Genomic DNA, 9044 nt, shown 5'->3' with positions numbered 1-9044 from the left:
GAGTGGCTCACCTGCGCCGCGAGCCTTGCGAGGGTGGGGGCCTCCAGTGGCGCTCAATCTGCAACGATAAGGGACATTCAATATACCAATTATACTTTCTTTGTACTTGCGCGTTTTCAAACGGCGCCACGCAACAATAAAATGTGTTTTGATTCTCGAAAGACTGTTAAATTAAAAAGAAAATATGAAGCACGTGCATAATCGGTATTTTAAGAATTTATGATTATACTTTGTATTGATGAATCATATTCTGCATTTTTCAATTCGCGGAAATGTGTTATCGTTTATTTCTTTCTTTATCATAAGCGCTAAAATCTGAGTTTAATTCAAAGTACATAGAATACAAGTTATTATCAAGCTGTCGCCACCCGGCTCCATTACACGTTGATATGTTTAATGTCAGCCACGAGGAGCTGATCCGATTCGCATCACCTAATTTTAATATTTTATGCTTTTCTTTATCGTTTCTTTCTATATATTGTTTTTATTACATTTTTTGTGTTACTGACCATTGTGACACGATGGTCCTAATTTAATTTAAATAAATAAATATAAATCATAACTTTTGTACTATATATTTTTATTAAAAGTTTTTTTAATAAAATATTAAAATCTTACTTTTGTATTTTATAGAATCAGATATTTAGATGTAGGGGCCGATTTAGTTGGCAACTCTGGAGCTATGCTGTACGTTGGCAAGACTAACGAAGCGGCGGCGGAAGGAACAAGAACTAACTTGCTTTGCCGACTTCTTTATATAACCACACAATAATTCTTCTGCAGCAGTTAACGTTACCACACTTTCACAAAAGTTACAAATACAAAATAATAATATTACAAGGAATGGAAAGGCTATGAACTATTTATTTTTTTACGTTGTTTTATTTTTTACAATACTAACTTTGGCGACGGGATGGTGACGGGTGGTAATTAGACAAAGTAGTGTTTATAGTGATATAATGAAGTTACGTGTTAGTATATATACGGGACGCGAACGCACCGAGTGTTGTCAGTCCAGAGTAAACACTGTCACGCCAGTGTTACCAGAGTGCCGCCAAGTTTTGGCCATAATGAAAATCTATACATAAATATAAATAGACCCCAACATAGCCATTGGATTTATTAGGAAGTATTACATTATAAAGTATGCAATGCTTAATTCATAAACGTAAAAAATATAGAAAATCCTAGCAACAATAAAAACATTTAAAATATAAATTCAAATAATTTTTTTTTATTTTTACGTTTTTTTGTAACAATGTTTTATTAAAGTTTTGACTGCTGACAGCCGATTTGTGTTCAGTTTGGTTTGCCATTTCACCTTGAATAGGCTTACGCCAAAACAATGCTTGCAAATTTATTTCGAAAATCGTGGTACAGTTTTGTGGTTGAATGGCTTTGTCAATAAGCAAAATTTTCGCATATAGAGTGAATAAAATCCACATGCCATAATTGCGACGCCGTTACATCCACAAAAAGTCACTGTTTGGTGTTCTTTATGGGCTGGTGGAATCATTGGTCCATATTTCTTCACAAATGATAGCTACCGTAGTTTTATTTATATTTTATTATAAAAATATATCTTGTGAATATCTCGGCTAAGTTCGTTAGGCAGTTATCCACCATCTTGTTTTAAAATGGCGATTTCAGAACAAAATTAAAAAAAAATTGGTTATAATGTGGGATAAAAATTAATTTGAATATAATATAAATATCGTAGTTTTAAATATAACTTATTTTAAAAATATTGTAGCTTTTCTTGAAAAATCTCAGAGAAAAGGGTAAAAAGGTCAAAAATGTTAATAAGATATAAAAATAATAAAATACCTTTTATATACACTTTAATTTACCAAAATCTATATAATTATTACAATAAAAATGGATGCAAAATTTTAAATATATAAATAACGATTATTATTTGTGGATTTCTCTAGAAATATATCAAAAACACGAACACTGCCGTAGTTTCAATCTCGCCTTTATAAAACTCTAGCATTTTACTAATACTGTATGCTAGCTTGAAATGTAATTTTATTTCATAATGGCGGCTATTCAAAAATATTATATAATAAATAATAAAATTAAATTAAAATAAAGTAAAAACTAGGGCTGTGGAGTCGATGACAATTTTTCTCGACTCCGCCTTTTTCGACAGATCCGACTCTGACTCCGACTCCGAATTTAAAAATATACATATTGGAAATGTCGAGTTCTGAATTGTTATGCCGGGATGTGAGTCAGATGATGTGTTAGCGAATTAGATGTGAAAGTAATTAGTAAATATGTACTATTTCTAATATGTCATATGTAAATATGACCCTGGATGTCATTCGCTTGGATTAGTGCCGTGCCATTGTATGTGTCTACATACAAGGATTCGGAGCCGGTCGACTTTTACGACTATAATGCCAAAAATGCTCAGACTCCACAGCCCTGTTAAAAACATATTTTCTCACACATTTATGTACAAAAATTACTAAATCTTGCGGCCTCTCTTTTATTATAAATAATAAATCTTAGATTTTTTAACATTAAATGAGATGTTCAATACAAATCTCGTAACTATATATTTTAAACAACAAAAATAATATATATTTTATTAGTGTATAGCAGGCCTATCAATCTTCATCAGGGATATGGGCAAAAAATATAATATTTAATTTTATGTGGACCGCAAAAATATATAAAAGTGGTGGGATAAGAATTTCTTGAAAATTTTTGTTTTTAATATGTCTGAGGTGTAACATTTTTGCATCCTTAAACAAAAAATTCTAGAGATTGCTTGGGCCGCAAAAATATTTACTGTGGACCGTATGCGCCCCCATACTGCAAGTTTTAGATAGAAGCAGATTTATTAATATATTTAAAATGAAAAAAAGAATATTATCTAAAAAATGTTTTTATCTATTCTATCGTCTTATGAGCCGTGCATAGCTCTACTTTTTAATAATATCTTATAAGTAATATATGTTCAGTAAAAATTATACCCTGTGCCATTAATTAAGTTTAGTTGTACATAAACTATATAAATATATTAGTTAAGATAAGCAAAAGTAAATAAATAATTTATTTTTAATTTAAAAAGCAGGTCTATTTTAAAATCTTACTACATACTTGTAGATGTTGATTGTGTTCACCCCGTTATAACGCATAGGGATAACATATGTACAGTGGCAAATTTTCATACTTACCGGTGTAGTTAAATAATTAATAATAGCCATTTTTCAATGTATACGATAGGACTAAACAAATCCCTAGATTAGTTACAAAATATAACAAACTTATCTTTTATTTTGAGTTGTTTACGACACTAAAATAGTTATTTTTACAATAAAGTGTGTTGTTGAAATAGTTAAAGATATATACTATTTACAATAGAGATAATAAGTAACCTAATTTCCAAATAACGTCAGAGGTAATCGATTAGAAGCAAATGATAATAAACACTTTAATAATTGTATGGTTTTAAATAATTGTTCTCTAATATAATCCACGATATTCTGTTAACTGACTAAAATATAATAAATAAAAGTGACAATAAATTGCTAAAGTAAAATGCAGGGCCGTCAAAAGTGAACCCAGCCCATGGGAAAACAATGATTCCGGACGTCATGACAAAAATGCCGTTTTATTTATTTTTTAGCATCGTAATATAGTTTCTTGATTAAACAATAATAGGTACAAATTGACCCTTTTTATGTTACAAATAAAAATAAAAATTAGCCACCGTTGCGCCATATTTTATGAAATCATATTTTATGCGAAATATTTTAATTAGGTAATAAAAATTATTACAAATATCTACTCATAATATTTACCTGATAAAACTATTCTGTAACGGAACTATTCACAATAACATAAAACAGTTTTTATGTTATTGTGAATAGTTCCGTTAATTTAATTTGAGAGCCACTGTCCAACAATTAGGTGGCATTTTGATGAGAGTTGAATGTATACACACACAACGCCACAGGCCAATTCATGAATAGGTATGTATTCAAACACTCGAACTGCAATTTGTATGCCAACAGCTTAGAAACTATTCTGGTGGTATGCATCTTTTATAACACAAATTGTAAGGGCTGCAAAAATATGTTTTCTACTTTTCATATTTTAGATATAATCAAAACTTCTTAAATTTATATTCTGAACAGGCCACAAATTATCTAATAAACCCAGATTAATTTATTGAGAAATCTTTGGACTTCCCCTAATAAACTAAATGACAGGAAAAAAGAGACCATGTCCGGGAAACCCCGACGCATGGCAACCCTGAGCCAGGTGCTTCAATTATTGAACTCGTTGCAACCTGACGTGAACACGTTTCGAACACAGCATTTTTTTAACATCGCCATCTGCCTTCAGTATCCAGCTGCTGTTGTTTCCGATTTACAAAATATGGTACAGCGAAATATGCCAATAAACTGTTAAAACCAAAGTGTGAAGATAGTTCATCTGTGACGTCCTTCTTTTGTTTCAGTTGATATTTGTATTTAATCTTTTTTATATCTGGCACGTATTTGATAATTTTTATTTAACAAGATGTGAATTATTAATTACAATGATAGCATAGTGATAATTAAATGATATTCAATAGTTCAATAACATTATTTCACTTTATATTCAATATATTCCCTACATTTTTATATACATATGTATGTAATTTTATATCCTTCTTATCGATATTTTATATTGAAAATTTAATTTCTTCGATTTTAATGTAGAGACCATCATCGCTTAGCTTCAAATGCAGCAAATGTATACATTATACAATGTATCCTTATCTTAGTGGTGCGCAAAATATCCCGACCCCTCAGAGAGCGGTAGAAACTCTTTCAGGGCCACAAAATTCAAAGAAATTTATTGTACTTTATTAAATTTCTTTAACTGCAGCATGGGCGAACATCAGACAACCTAATAGCCGCCAGATAGAGTGCCAAGCGACGCGACGCAGATCGCGTACTCTCTCAGTCTCTTAACAATCGCCGCCGCATCGATGGCGTGTGACATATCCAAAAAAATGACACAGCAACTTCTAATACAGTTTCAAACAAAGAAGAAATCATAAGTCTTTGCAAGCCATTTTAATATTTTATATTAAAAATATATTCATACTCACATGCATAAATAAATCAGTGTTACTTATTTTTTGTTTTAGCCCTCTAATAAGCTAAAAACATAAGCACAAGTTCTACAAAAAATTCACTTCAACTACGTTGACGATTAAAAAACGTCTATCCATAGGTTGCGACAAAATTTAAAACAAAATGGGGGGTCGGAAATGAAAATAGTTTGCGCACCACTATCCTATCATATAAATATTTTTTAACAAAGAAAACGAAATATTAAAAAAATAAAATCTGTTCTTTATGGTAAAAATCTAATATAATGTTATATTTGTAACATTAAATATACATTATATTCCATGACGTTTGTGTATGTGATTGTTTTTTCTTTATATTAAGGACGGAATAGCGTAGTCCCTAACGTCTCAAACTAACAACTCTGAGGTTGCGGGTTCGAGCCTAGGCAGCGGCACTGAGATTTAAAAAAAATGCGCTGCAATTAAAAAACCGACCCCAACCACAGTGACATATATTGGTTATAAATTATATTACACATAATAATTTAAAATCATTAATATAAATGTCACCGATTCACAGACTTTCAGTCTAGTGATTAATACTTTCTTGTAGGTATTCATTATATAATTTACCCCGTAAACGCATTGGGCTTACGTTTGTCAGGATACAACGGAAGATTTAATAAAAAAAATTAACTGATGCTTTAAAACATTGCGTTCAAGGGTTTAATAGTTTAATATTACACAACTATTTTAACAAATAATTAGTTTTTCCAGCTGAAACTGGTAGGTAATATATATGTTACAATTAATTTATATTTTTACTGGTATAAATATAATTTTACTCACTAAGCAGTTAAAAGTATCAAATGATTTATTTAGACACTTATTTTTACATGGCGTAACGTGGTTCGACAAAACAAGACAAAATATAAAATAAAATAAGCCTAGCGAATTATCTTAATGAAAGTTCTTACACTATAGTTAGTTTTAGAACTTTCAATTAGTCAAGTTGGGTTTGATTTATTGATTTAGTTTAGGTTTGGTTTTAACAGAAAATATATATTTAAAGCAGCATATAACAGTTATATTTTCGCTAGTAGAAATATATATCTACAGGTGGAAATTTATTCAGATATCATTTCACTGAAACGCCAATGAAAATGTGACTTTATTGGTAATTCACATTCACTGTAACATACACATAAATCATAGTTAAAACATATCTAGCTGTATAAATATTAAATCAGGGTAGTCTATGTTTTTTAATCTATGTGTATGCAATATATTATTTGCAATATCTCTTTTGTATTAATTTAGTTACCAGTAATAGTTTATTATATGTTACTTGATAATAATTTTAATTTAATTTCATAATAATTTTATTATTCAAAGAATATATTATTCAAGTTTCAAACCTTATTTAACAAAAAACTATTATTGATATAATTCTATATTTCAACAGATGTCTCTTTATAAAATTGTTGAATAAATATATAATTATATGGAATAATCTATTTTATCATTATTATTTTTCCTAATGCGGCGCATTTAAAAGTAGCCCCTAATACATTTTTATTTTGTTTATTATAGATAATATATAACGCTTTTAGTTTGTTAGCTTGTTAGCAATGAATGTCACAACATTTTATCAGTGGCATTAGGATTTTTAAAAGTGACAGGTCATATAAAGCAATGGCTCCCTACATTTTTATTAATTTAATAAAATATATATAGCATTATTGATTTTTTAGAAAAGATTAGATAGATTTCCGCTTATAATTTATATGGATACAGAAAATTATTTAATATTTATTGTTTATTATTTAAAATTTGTAACCTATTATCATCTTTCTCTTGGACCACTCTTTAGGGGTAGTTTTTTTTATTTTTAAAATAGTTTTCATTTCGAAACAAGAGGGCGGATTAACTTAGTTGAGATACTTTCAAGTTTTAATTATTTTTTTCAAATTTCAATATTAATAGAATTCACAGTTCACCAAAACCATTATATCCCATATTGTACATAAAATGTATGTATGTATGTACAAAAATACATACATTAATACATATTTATATATTGTATACATTATATGAATGTACACACTTATAAATGACTTTTTTTATTTTAATTATTGATCTTACTATTTATTTTTTATTTTTGGTATGATGCCATTTTGATACAATATGCCGGAGCAAACATGCTAACGAACTTAGTGACATAAAAGTCAATTTTACAAAAAATCTGACAACTATTGAAATTACTTGATCGCAAAATTACATATGATAAAAAAAAATGCAGTAGATAGTATTTTTATCAATATCTACCCCATAAATAATACAAGTATACTTTAGCATAATCCTTTTCATAGTTTACAGTCTCATAATATAACTTATGTATATGTACAAAATGTACATAATACAATAATAAAACAAAATTCGTTGTAGATATATAAAAATAACTTGCTTTCTGGTTGAGAAATGTTAACTTGCATATCAGATTTTTATTTTAAAATTAAATAAACTAATATATAATATGTTCATGTATAATATATGTAAATGATAAAAAGTATAAGAGCATAAATAATTCCGTAAAAATATATTCTAATTTATAAAAATGATTTACGGTTACTACTCTACTAAAAATGTTTTATTATTAAAAAAAAATATTAGACTACAATATATAAAGGTTATTTTAAAAGTTATTAATATAAATATTTGAGGAAACACCATATTTTTTTAAGATAAAAAGCCGTGACTCAACTCTTGAATATATTAACACGATATCGATTTTTTTGTGCATCGACAAAAAAACTCACTAATTATATTTAAAGTCAATACTCTGCATAATATATTGTGACATTGACCCTTAAAATATCTCGTATGGTGAATTCCTTGATCGAAATCCTGGTATGGCCAGTTAACCAAATAAAACCAAAACATGAACTCTTATTTCAAAGAAAAAGTTCGGCAAATCAAAGCGGCCATTGTGTTCGTACTCCTTTACTTTTTGCTGAAACCCATTTTGGAACACGATTGATAATACCCTAAGGTTGTTTATTATTTATTGATACTTCAATACAATCTCGGAATACGTTCTGTGAGATTATTTAAATTAAATCAGTGAAAGTATCACCCACTCACTTACTCTCTCTGTGCAAATTTTCAGAAGTAACTCAGCAAACAATCGTAAATCTCAAAGCTGGACCTGAAAGTTAGTTCTTTATTGTTCTAACAAATCATTAGTAAGCACTGGCGGTCTTTTCAATACACTTCTAGTTGTCACTTTCAAATGCATATGCTATTTTGCAATAGTTCCACGTAAAGAAAATATCACGCTAATTGCCTCTAATAACGTGAGTCTGTCTAGCTCAGTGTTTCTTAACATTTTTTTGTTATGCCCCACCAAAGCATCCTTATGTCCTTCCTGTAAGAAGAAACATGGCGTCCATGAAAGAGAATAATAAAAGAAAGAAAAGACATTTAAATTACTGAAGAAGAAATCATCAAGAGAGCTCTTTATTAATATAACATTAAACAATTGTTTTTACTAAAAGTAACTTTATTTTTTTAACTTATTAAGTACCTAACCTAAATTATTACTTGGTAAGCTTATGGAGCTATAGTCTGAATTTAATATAATATTATTATGTTAAATTTAATATTATATACTATTCGTTAAATTAATATTAATAGGTAAATTTATTTTTAATTCAATGACAACGAAAAACATGAATACCAATAATTAAGTGTTAAGATAGAATCATTCAGAGTCAACTTCACACATCCAATGCGAAATGGATATCAAATATTATTAGATTTTTATTTGAAGTATAATTAACCTATTAGTAGCAGAAATTCGTAACATGGGCTACTGCCATTTTGGCAAGAACATACGAATCCAACCTTATCATTAAAAATATAATTGAATACATTTTATACAGACTGTAGGATATTTGCC

The 9044-nt window shown here is 28.7% G+C and overlaps 1 long non-coding RNA gene across 1 annotated transcript; it reads left to right on the top strand.

The window, feature by feature from the left end:
- Positions 1-4294: 4294 nt before the first annotated feature.
- Positions 4295-5437, top strand: LOC148238547 (uncharacterized). The gene is made up of 3 exons (XR_015809252.1): positions 4295-4401; positions 4894-5068; positions 5159-5437. It is a non-coding gene; the product is annotated as an uncharacterized LOC148238547 (long non-coding RNA).
- The last annotated feature ends 3607 nt before the right edge of the window (positions 5438-9044 follow it).

The sequence above is a fragment of the Plectrocnemia conspersa genome, unplaced genomic scaffold, assembly GCF_051122295.1.
Source record: "Plectrocnemia conspersa isolate PC_06_02 unplaced genomic scaffold, ASM5112229v1 ptg000001l, whole genome shotgun sequence".
Classification (NCBI taxonomy): Eukaryota; Metazoa; Arthropoda; class Insecta; order Trichoptera; family Polycentropodidae; genus Plectrocnemia; species Plectrocnemia conspersa.
This window is presented reverse-complemented; position numbering and strand designations above follow the sequence as displayed.